Below are 10631 nucleotides of genomic sequence, written 5' to 3' on the forward strand. Positions count from 1 at the left end.
CAGGCGGACTCTCTACCACTGCACCACCAGGGAAGCCCTGACATGATATTATTTAGAGACACTACTGAGCTTAAGATGATTCAAAAGTCATATTTTATATTTTTATATATTTTACATATATTTATTATGTATAAGATTTTAACTCTGACCAATATGATGAAGGATCTGCTGAAATAAAAGAAATTATTCAATATAACAGCTAGCAGTTATATAATAGTACTTTCCTGACACTTATATGCACTTTTCATACATTTATACCTCACATCTATACACGGAATTTTTTTTTAATTAATTAATTAATTTTATTTTTGGCTGCGTTGGGTCTTCATTGCTGCATGTGGGCTTTCTCTAGTTGCGGTGAGCGGGGGCTACTCTTCTTTGCAGTGCGCGGGCTTCTCATTACGGTGGCTTCTTGTTGCGGAGCACAGGCTCTAGGCGTGCTGGCTTCAGCAGTTGTGGCTCGTGAGCTCTAGAGCACAGGCTCAGTCGTTGTGGCGCACGGGCTTAGTTGCTCCATGGCATGTGGAATCTTCCCGGACCAGGGCTCGAACCCGTGTCCCCTGCATTGGGAGGCGGATTCCTAACCACTGCACCACCAAGGAATATCCCCATTTTCCAGATTATGAATTTGGAGCACACAGGGATTATAAAATTTAGCCAAGGGTATATAATTAGCAAATGAGGAGCCAGGATTCAAATCCAGGCAGTGTGGTTCCAGCATCTATGTTCTTAACTGTGTTGTGTCTGAAATTAGATATATGTAATCAGAAGGGTTTTAATTCTCAAAAAGATTAAGGGAATATATGCTGAATGTCTACTATGGACCTTATCTCATTTCTTCTAACAAGTAGTTTGAACTCGGGAATCAGTACATACTTTTAAGGTATGCTTCATACTTTATATGTACATATAAAGTATGAAGCATAATGCCTCACACAAACAAGCACTCAGTGAGTGTCAGGTGTCATTATTATTTCCCACAGAAATCCTGGAATGATAACACGAACATGAATGTGTCACTGAGTCAGAGAGACCTCCCAAGGCTGGAAAGGAAAAAAAAAATCTATCTAGCACAATTTCTTTTGCAAAAAGAACCACTTGACCATTAGTCAAACAAACAGCAGTGCTCTGGATATAGTAAAAATTCAAGAATAAAAGAAGATCCTAATGGTATTTGTTCATTCTTTACACTGAAATATACTGAACAACTACTGTGTCAGACAATATGCTAGAAAAGATGAAAGGGAAGGGAGCCAACAGTGTCAGGTACAGGGCTACACATTTTACACCCACTATGCCATTTAATCCTCCCAATCACCCTGCAAAATTGCTACCGCTCTCCTCATTCTATAGATAAGAAAACCGAGGCTCAGGGGGTTGAAATAACATGGTTAGCTAGTATCAGTCACAAGAGGACTCCAGATTGGTCAGATGCTCTCTTTGTTATACAACTAAATAAGAGTATGTAAAAGATCCTAAAGGAAAAGGGGTTTTGAAGATTCCACGTCTTAAAGTTTCAACTACACTGCACTCCACTTATTCATGCATGCTTAGAGGATTTGGCAAACTCCTTCTGCTAACTGTATCTACCTATTAGGTCTCCTTTGATTACAGATGAGAAGAAAACCCACTCAGGCATACAGAGGATTTATTGGCAAAAGTAACTAAAAATTCCAGAGGTAGTTTTAAAGTGGCTTGATTAAGGGCTCAAATGATGTAACCAGGCCTCTTTCACCATCTCTCATCTCTTCTCACCACACTGACTCACTTCTTTGACAGCCTTCCCCCTTGTGTAGCAAGATGGCTGAAGCCGCTCCTGAAGAGCAAGAGTTCTCCTTCCCCAAATCCCCAGCAAAACTGTAATTGTCTCTCGCGGCTCTGACTAGGTCATGTGTCCTTCCTTGGGCCTATTATTGAACCCACAGATGAGATCCTTGCACTGTCAGCGTTGAGTCAATGACACCTCTGGTGAGGGACAGTCAACGCCATTAGAATCACACAGACTGAAGAGGGAGCACTAAGTAAGTGCTGTTACAGTGTCAGAGCAAGAGGATACTGGTTAGTCAAAGAAGCAAATGTCAACATTACCTGTCAGAACTAAATACCAGATCTGAAACTGATCTGGATGAATACTGTTACAACATCAAATAAAACCCTGAATCCTTGAACTATGTAAATTGTTACCTCATGGCCTCAATCTTGAAATACTGCCTAACAAGTGAGCCTTTGCTTCTTGCTTGTCTTTGATTTTTAGCCGCAGGGAACCTTCTTGTCAATTACTCTAACACAAAGAGAAATTATGTTCTACAGATAGCAGCCTACTCTACCAAGCAGCACAAGCTGTATTCCCTAACAAAGTCTTTAGGGGAAAGATGGTGGCTTTTCTTCATCATATTCCAAGTTACTGATTCAAATGAGCCCTACATTTAGATACTGTTAGACTTTCTCGTTATCAGTAACAGTACCCCTTTCCGCAAACTGTATTTCAAGGAACAATTCTGACCACCACCTCCTAACTTCCTGGCCCTTTTCTCAGTACTTCGACTCCAACAATTCTTCCATACCTCAAATCATAGACTCTACATCTGTACACTGTACCTGTCTGATAATGCCCTCACGCCTCTCTTTAACGGAGCTACATTTCACAACCCATCATTATAACCATTCTCTTGCCCCTAACTCCCTCCATCATACTGGCCTGGCAGAACCTAATCCTGATTAAAGCCAAGATATACTACTACTTATTTTATGAATTAATTTATCTATTTATTGTTTTATTTGATCGTGCTATTCTTACTCCACACTTGCACCTGAGCAGCTGAAGAAAAACAATCATGCTCAACAGTCTCCCTTGAAATACATGGCTACTAACATCAAGTAAGCCCTTCAAGATGCCAGGCAATTTAACGCCCTCTCCCTGGTCAATTCTCACCTGCAGTGGGAAAGCCACTGCAGACAGGTCACATGTTCTCTTCACTCCTCAAATATGTAACACTTCCTCCTTCCTCTTCCACTGAGGAAAGACGAACAATCAGAAGGATACTTCCAAATCTACCTCTTAGGACTTCCCTGGCAGTCCAGTGGTTGAGTCTCCGAGATTCCACTGCAGGGGGCGCGGGTTCGACCCCACATGCCTTGAGAACTAAGATCCTGCATGCCATACCCCTCGGCCAAAAAATCAATCAATCAGTCAATCAATCAATCTACCGCTTAGCCACAGGTGGGGCTTTTACTCTGCTTTCCCCTTTTAACAGATGAACTATGCATGGCCAATCCCTCCAGGTGTGCACTGTATTTTTCCCTGTAGTCTAATCAAGGACATCTTTCTTTCAATTCTACCCTTTCCTCCACTCCCTTTACGTAATCATTCCCCCATCACAGTAACAATGATGATGGTGATAGCTAACACTCAGAGCTCTTACTAAATGTGGCAGAAGACTCTAAGATGGCCCCCAATGATCCCCACCTCCTGATATTCGCACCCTTGGGTAACTGCCTCTCCCTGGGTGAGAACAGGACCTGTGACTTCCTTCTGGTCAATGCAATATGGCAAAGGTGATGGATGGGATGTTACTTCTGTGATTAGGTTACATCAGATTGTGATTTCTGTCTTGCTTCGAAGCCCATGTGGCAGGAAACTAAGGGCAGGCTCCAGCCAACAGTCAGCTAGGAATTTAGGCCCTCGGTCCCACAACCTTAGAGGAACTGAATTCTGCCAGCCACGGAACCTTGGAAACAATCTTTCCACAGGCACAGCTTCAGCTGAGAGTCCAGCCCTGGCTGACACCTTGACTGCATCCTGTGAGAGACTCTGAAGCAGAGGACCCAGCTCAGCCACACCAGGACTCCTGATCCACAGAAACTATGAAATAATAAATGCACACTATTTTAAGCTACTAAGCCTGTGGTGATAATGTTATATAGCAATAGATAACTAATGCATTAAGTGACAAGCACTCTTTTAAATGTTTTAAATATATTAACCATTTAACTCTCACACAATCCTTTTATTGTCTCCATTTTACAAATGAGGAAACTGAGGCACAGGGAGGTTAGCAAAGTAATTCATGATCACACACCTGTTAAGGGCAGGCTCTATAATTCTTTGCACCCACTGTCCTGTGTCTCTGCCTCTCTACAGCAAAGCTCTTTGCAGAGCCGTCTCTGCTGGCTGCCTACAGTTCCTCCTCTGCCACTTTGCTCTGCTCTAGACAGGCTTCCCCTCTACTACTCTGCTGAACTGGTTCCCATGGTTACAAAAGCTCGCCATATCGCCAAGCCAATGTTTAGTCCTCGTCTTGCAGACCTATCAACAATATTTGAGAACTTACTGTTTCCTCCTCCTTCAAACACTTTCTTTACTTGGCTTCAAGTCACTCCAATCTCTCTTGATTTTCCTCCTACTTCTCTGGACTCTCCTTTTTTGGTCTCCACACATCTAGATTCTCATCTTCCTGACCTTTTAACCTCAGAGGGCCCTGATTTCAGTCCTCAGACCTTTCCTCTTCTCTATCCACACTCAATCTTATGTAATCTCATCCAATCTCTTGACTTTAAATACCTTCTGTATAATGACAACTCCCAAATTTATAGCTCTCCCCTCCAAATCCCAACTTATATATCCAACTGCCTACTCAAACTCTCCATCTGAATATTCACTAGACATTTCAAACTCAAAATATCCACACCAGAACTCTTATTTCTCCCTCATAAACCTGTTCCTCCTGCAATTTTCCTATCTCAGTAAAAGTCGACTCCGTCCTTCCAGGCACTCAGTCTGAAACTGGAGTTAACCCTGAATAGCTCCTTTTTTCTCACATTCCACATCCAATTAACTGACATAGCCTGTCAGCAACACCTTCAAATTATATCCGGACTCCACGTCCTTCTCACCAATTCCAGGGTTACCAGCCTAATCCCAGTCACCATCATCTCTTGTAATAGCCATCTCTTACTGTAATAGCCTCCTGATTCCCTTGCTTCCACTCTTGTCCATGTACACTTTAGTCTCAATACAGCAGCCAGAATGACCATATTAAAACCAAAGTCAGATGATACTGTTCTGCTCAAAGCCTTTCAATTTATTTAACAGACATCTACATAGTGCTTAACATGTGCCAGGTACTTTTCTAAGCACTTCAGAATTTTACTTCACTTATTCCTCATAACAACTCTATTATTATTCCATTTCGCAGATGAAGAAACTAAGGCACCAAAAAGTTATCATTTGTCCAAAGTCTCACAATTACTAGCGGTGGGAAGCCAGGATTCTAACGTAGGCAGTCTAGCTCCACAATCAGGAGGCCAAGCTGCCTCTCTATGGCTACTCGCTTCCCACGCCACTCATTGTAAAAATCCTCTATAATGTCTTAGATGATTCAGCCCTCTGCAATCCATGGCCTCATGGATCTATGGATTCATGACCCTCCTACTGCCTTCACTCACTTGACTCTAATCACACAGATCTGTGAACATTCCCAACACCATCCCATCCGAAGGACTTTGTTACTTTGATTCGTTGTTACTTCTGTCTGGAATGCTCTTCCTCCAGATATCTGAAGGGCATCCCCATAACTTCCTTCAGGTCTCTGCTCAAGGCCCACCTTATCAGTGAGGCCCTTCCCCACGTTATTAAAATAGCATCCCCAGCTACCTTCTACACCTTTTACCCTGATTTGTTTTTCTTCAGAGCACTTATCACCTGCTATATACATATCTGTTTATTGTCCATTCTCCCTCCCCATTAGAATGCAATCTGCACAAGGTAGATATTTTGTGTGTTTTGTTTACTGCCACATCCCTAGCATCTAGAATAGCCTGGCACACAGAAGGAACAGTTATTATTTTAATGACTGGATATTGTTGAAGAAATGTTAGTGTAATGACAATGATTGTGTTATTAGGATAAATCCAGGATACAGAATTTAATTTTAATAAATCTCACTGCATTCTCAAAGGGAAACCTTAGTTCAGAGATCTACCTTAAAATAAGGGGGAAGAGAGGAAAACACCAATAGTAGAGTGGAGCATTTCCCAACCTGCCACTGTCCCCTCATTGCTGGTTCCCTGAAACGTTATTAAGATAAAGGGAAGACAAGAATGTTCTGGAGCTCTTGAGGCTTCCCTGGTGGCGCAGTGGTTAAGAATTCGCCTGCCAATGCAGGGGACACGGGTTCAATCCCTGGTCCAGGAAGATCCCACATGCCACGGAGCAACTAAGCCCGTGCACCACAACTACTGAGCCTGCACTCTAGAGCCTGTGAGCCACAACTACTGAAGCCTGTGTGCCTACAGCCTGTGCTCCACAACAAGAGAAGCCACCACAGTGAGAAGCCCGTGCACCACAATGAAGAGTAGCCCCCGCTCGCCACAACTAGAGAAAGCCTGCGTGCAGCAACGGAGACCCAACACAGCCAAAAATAAATAAATTAATTAAAAAAAAAAGAATGTTCTGGAGCTCTTGATGAGACCACTGTTCTTCAATACATTAACCAGGTCAGAAGATTCTATGATCAAACTGCTGGAGACTACAATTTAGGCCACCAAACAACAAGACAATAGTTCTAAGTGAAGTAAGTATATATCATACACTAAAACAAATTTAAGAATCAAATCCAGTACAACAATTGTATCTAATACGAGCAACTGCCAACTAAAAAGAAGAATCCGTCCCAGAAGTTAATTGATAAAAACAAGTTTGGAACTCATACTGCATTGTCATCATTATTATAATAAAACTGTAAGTTCCCATGGAACTTCCCTGGTGGTCCGGTGGTTAAGACTCTGCGCTTCCAACTGCAGGGGGCACGGGTTCAGTCCCTGGTCAGGGAACTAAGATCTGGCATGCTGCGTGCAATGTGGCCAAAAAAAAAAAGAAAAAAGTAAGTTCCCAGGTAAGCCTACCAGCTTATTTAATTTAAAAGGTTGCCAAAATATTATACCCTTGTAATGAAAAATAGAATACAATGAGGATACTATGTCAATCATATATAACTTTCTACACCAAGAGCTTACGGAAATGGGCTTCCCAGAAGTCCCAGCCCATTAAGTTGTGAAAAAAGAGGTAGAAGGAAAAGGAAAAATAACGGTATATATGGTTCCAAGGCTCCAAAATACTTTTTTTGGACAGCTGATATTTTTATTTTTAGTTATTTTAATTTTATTTTTAAGATTAATTTTATTTATTTTTGGCCGCGTTGGGTCTTCGTTGCTGCAGGCAGGCTTTCTCTGGTTGTGGCGAGCGGGGGCTGCTCTCTGTTGCGGTGTGCGGGCTTCTCCTTGTGGTGGCTTCTCTTGTTGCCCTAGGCTCATGGTCAGTAGTTGCGGCACGCAGGCTCTAGAGCGCAGGCTCAGTAGTTGTGGTGTCCGGGCTTAGCTGCTCCATGGCATGTAGGATCTTCCCAGACCAGGGATGGAACCTGTGTCCCCTGCAGTGGTAGGCAGATTCTTATCCATTGCGCCTCCAGGGAAGCCCCTGGACAGCTGATATTTTTAATTAAAACATTATATTTTATTTTTAAGGTGTACAACATGATGATTTGATATATGCAGTGAAATGATTACGCTAGTCAAGCTAATTAACATATCGTCTCCTCACATAATTACCTTTGTTTCTGGATGAGAACACCTGAATTCTATTCTTAGTAAATTTCCGCAAAACACTCTTGTCAACATGTCACTTGTGAGATACCTGTGTTGTTTCCACTGTCTACACATTCATTAAAGAAAATGAGACGAAGACAAGATAATGGGTACAGGGATGTTTTCTCAGATTTCCCAAGACCAGAAAATGACTCACTTAAGCATTATTTCCTCAGGAAAACTCCCTTGACCTCCCAGACTAAGTCAAGTTCCTTTGCTATTCACACTCACAGAACAGCACTCCTTGCTTCAGTGCCCTTTTCTGTCTGGAACTGTCTTCATTAGGACTTGACTGATGTCTCTCTCCAGCACAGACTACAGATCCGAGTTTAGAGAGCCCAGGCCTGTCTGTTCTTGCTCACCATAACATACTCAGAGCCCAGAACAATGACTGGCGATCACTGAAAGCTTGTTGGATGAATCAATCCGCTTGCTCAAGCTACAGGTCAATTTTAAGGTCACTAGTGCCTTTGAAGCCAAGGTGCTAAGGTGATATATACAGTAGTTACTCCCCTAAGCTTGTTTGCCAACTTTGCGTCATCAAATACCTAGCTCCCCAACTACTAGTCTCCAAAGCCCTGTTTCTCCCAGAGTATTGGACACTGTATTAGACACTGATGTGACACCCTTTTCCTCGTTTAGGACTGAAGGCCTTATTCCCCTAGCTGCTGGGAGTGACCACAGAGAGCCCTCAGCTGTTAGCTCTCCGTGGAATTGCCTCCACTGAAGACAGGCCCTTTGGCCACGATTGCCCACTGTTCCTGGGGCAAACCACCCTGTGCCCAATCCTGCGTAAGTCCTCTTCCTTCCACAGGTGATGATCCCAGGAGCACTCCATAACAAACCTCTGCATGCTAACCATCTCCTCAGAACCAGCTTCCCTGGGAACCCAACCTATGACAGGCAGCTTCTACTCACACGTTTTCTTAAAGGTCAACATATGGAGCTGACAAGACCAAGGCCATAAAAACAAAGTCCCAGGGCTTCCCTGGTGGCGCAGTGGTTGAGAGTCCGCCTGCTGATGCAGGGGACACGGGTTCGTGCACCGGTCCGGGAAGATCCCACATGCCGCAGAGAGGCTGGGCCCGTGAGCCATGGCCGCTGAGCCTGCGCTTCCGGAGCCTGTGCTCCACAACGGGAGGGGCCACCACAGTGAGAGGCCCGCGTACCGTAAAAAAACAAAAACAAAAAACAAAGTCCCCCACCTCACCTGGGCCCGTGAATGGCCGCTGAGCCTGCGCTTCCGGAGCCTGTGCTCCACAACGGGAGGGGGCACCACAGTGAGAGGCCCGCGTACCGTAAAAAAACAAAAACAAAAAACAAAGTCCCCCACCTCACCTCTGGTCTCCAGGGAGATGATTCATTAAAGAGAACCAAGGGGAAAAAAAGATATTTCCTATTCCTGGCATAAGCTTTGTAGCCAAACAGACCTAAATTTGAATTACTGTTCCGTGCTTGAGCAAGATAATTAACCTCCCTAAGCCTCAATTTTATCATCTGAAAAATATAATTAGTAACTACACAGGTTTGCTGGGTAAAATACTTGGTACATTATAAATATAAGTTCCTTTTTCTCCTGCAAGACTTCGGGGTATCACCCATTCCGGTTTCATCTCTCCCTGGTACATAGCTTTCTCTCTAGCTGCCAATGTCCAACTGTTTAACTGTCTGTGAAAAAATAAAAGTTGAGCTTGGCGGCATTTGAACTGTTGAATGGAGGACCCAATATTCACAGGGGATGGTGTCCATCTCTCCTGTTCTGACCCTCCCCTCCAACAAGTATCAATCAAAATGCTTATAAGAGGAAGGCTGATGGGGCTTGAAACACACCTGTTTGCTGGCTAGGAAGCTGTTCGTTGGACCCATTGCAGCGCTTGTCAATACCTCCACATTTCCCTCAAAAGATAACATTTCTTATAATTCAAGCTCCAGTATGATATTCATTACTTACAAAAACCCCACCACTCCTAAAAACCCTGACAGCTTTATCTCCCCCTCTTCCCCATCAGGTACCCTACCCTCCTGCCAATCTTAACTAGATAAGATGATTTTTTTCCAGAAGTCTAAATGTTGGAAGCCGGGCTTCCCTGGTGGCGCAGTGATTAAGAATCCACCTGCCAATGCAGGGGACGCGGGTTGGAGCCCTGGTCTGGGAAGATCCCACATGCCGCGGAGGAACAAAGCCCGTGCGCCACAACTACTGAGCCTGTGCTCTAGAGCCAATGAGCCACAATTACTAAGCCCACGTGCCACACTACAGCAGCCTGCATGCCTAGAGCCCGCACTCCGCAACAAGAAGCCCTCACCCCGCAAAGAAGAGTAGCCCCCACTTGCCGCAACCAGAGAAAAGCCTGCATGCGGCAACGAAGACCCAATGCAGACAAAAATAAATAAATAAATTTTAAATAAATATTGGAAGCCAAACAAAAGAACTATGCTAAAATTTTTTTAAATATCATTTTTAGATCCTGATTTGGTACCGGGTGTGTAGTAGTAGTGTGACCAGCTGGCAACCTAACAGTGACACAGACTAAGCAACAGAAATGGGGCAATGCAAACTACAAGGGACTAGCTCCCTGACCAGGTAAAAACTGCAGCTGTTTATGTTTTTTAGCAGGTGACATCTATTGTGAAGTTAAATCCAATCATGTCTATTATCTATCAAAACTTATTTAGATCATCATTCTCTTGTAGATTTAAGATATTCAAAACTCCAGAAATGGCATTTCATTAGGCCAGAACAGTTACAGGTAGTGGATATTCTGGTACACAATCTTCCACTGTATTTGCCTTTTCCTGAACACACTCACCAGCCCTGCTGGGAAGTCTTTTCTAACTAATCAACTCCATAGGCTCTTCTTAAATGTCACCTTCCCCAAAGTCTTCCCTGTTCCCACCTGACAACTTTTTTCCTACTTAAAACTCTCAGAGGGCTTCCCTGGTGGCGCAGTGGTTGAGAGTCCGCCTGCCGATGCACGGGACGCGGGTTC

General features: G+C 43.7%; 1 protein-coding gene across 1 annotated transcript in view; it reads right to left on the minus strand.

Moving 5' to 3' along the window:
- GTF2F2 (general transcription factor IIF subunit 2) overlaps positions 1–10631 on the minus strand; it is a 155073-nt gene that overhangs the window by 140516 nt on the left and 3926 nt on the right. The window lies entirely within an intron of this gene.

This window comes from Lipotes vexillifer, unplaced genomic scaffold (assembly GCF_000442215.2).
Source record: "Lipotes vexillifer unplaced genomic scaffold, Lipotes_vexillifer_v1.1 scaffold384, whole genome shotgun sequence".
NCBI lineage: Eukaryota > Metazoa > Chordata > Mammalia > Artiodactyla > Lipotidae > Lipotes > Lipotes vexillifer.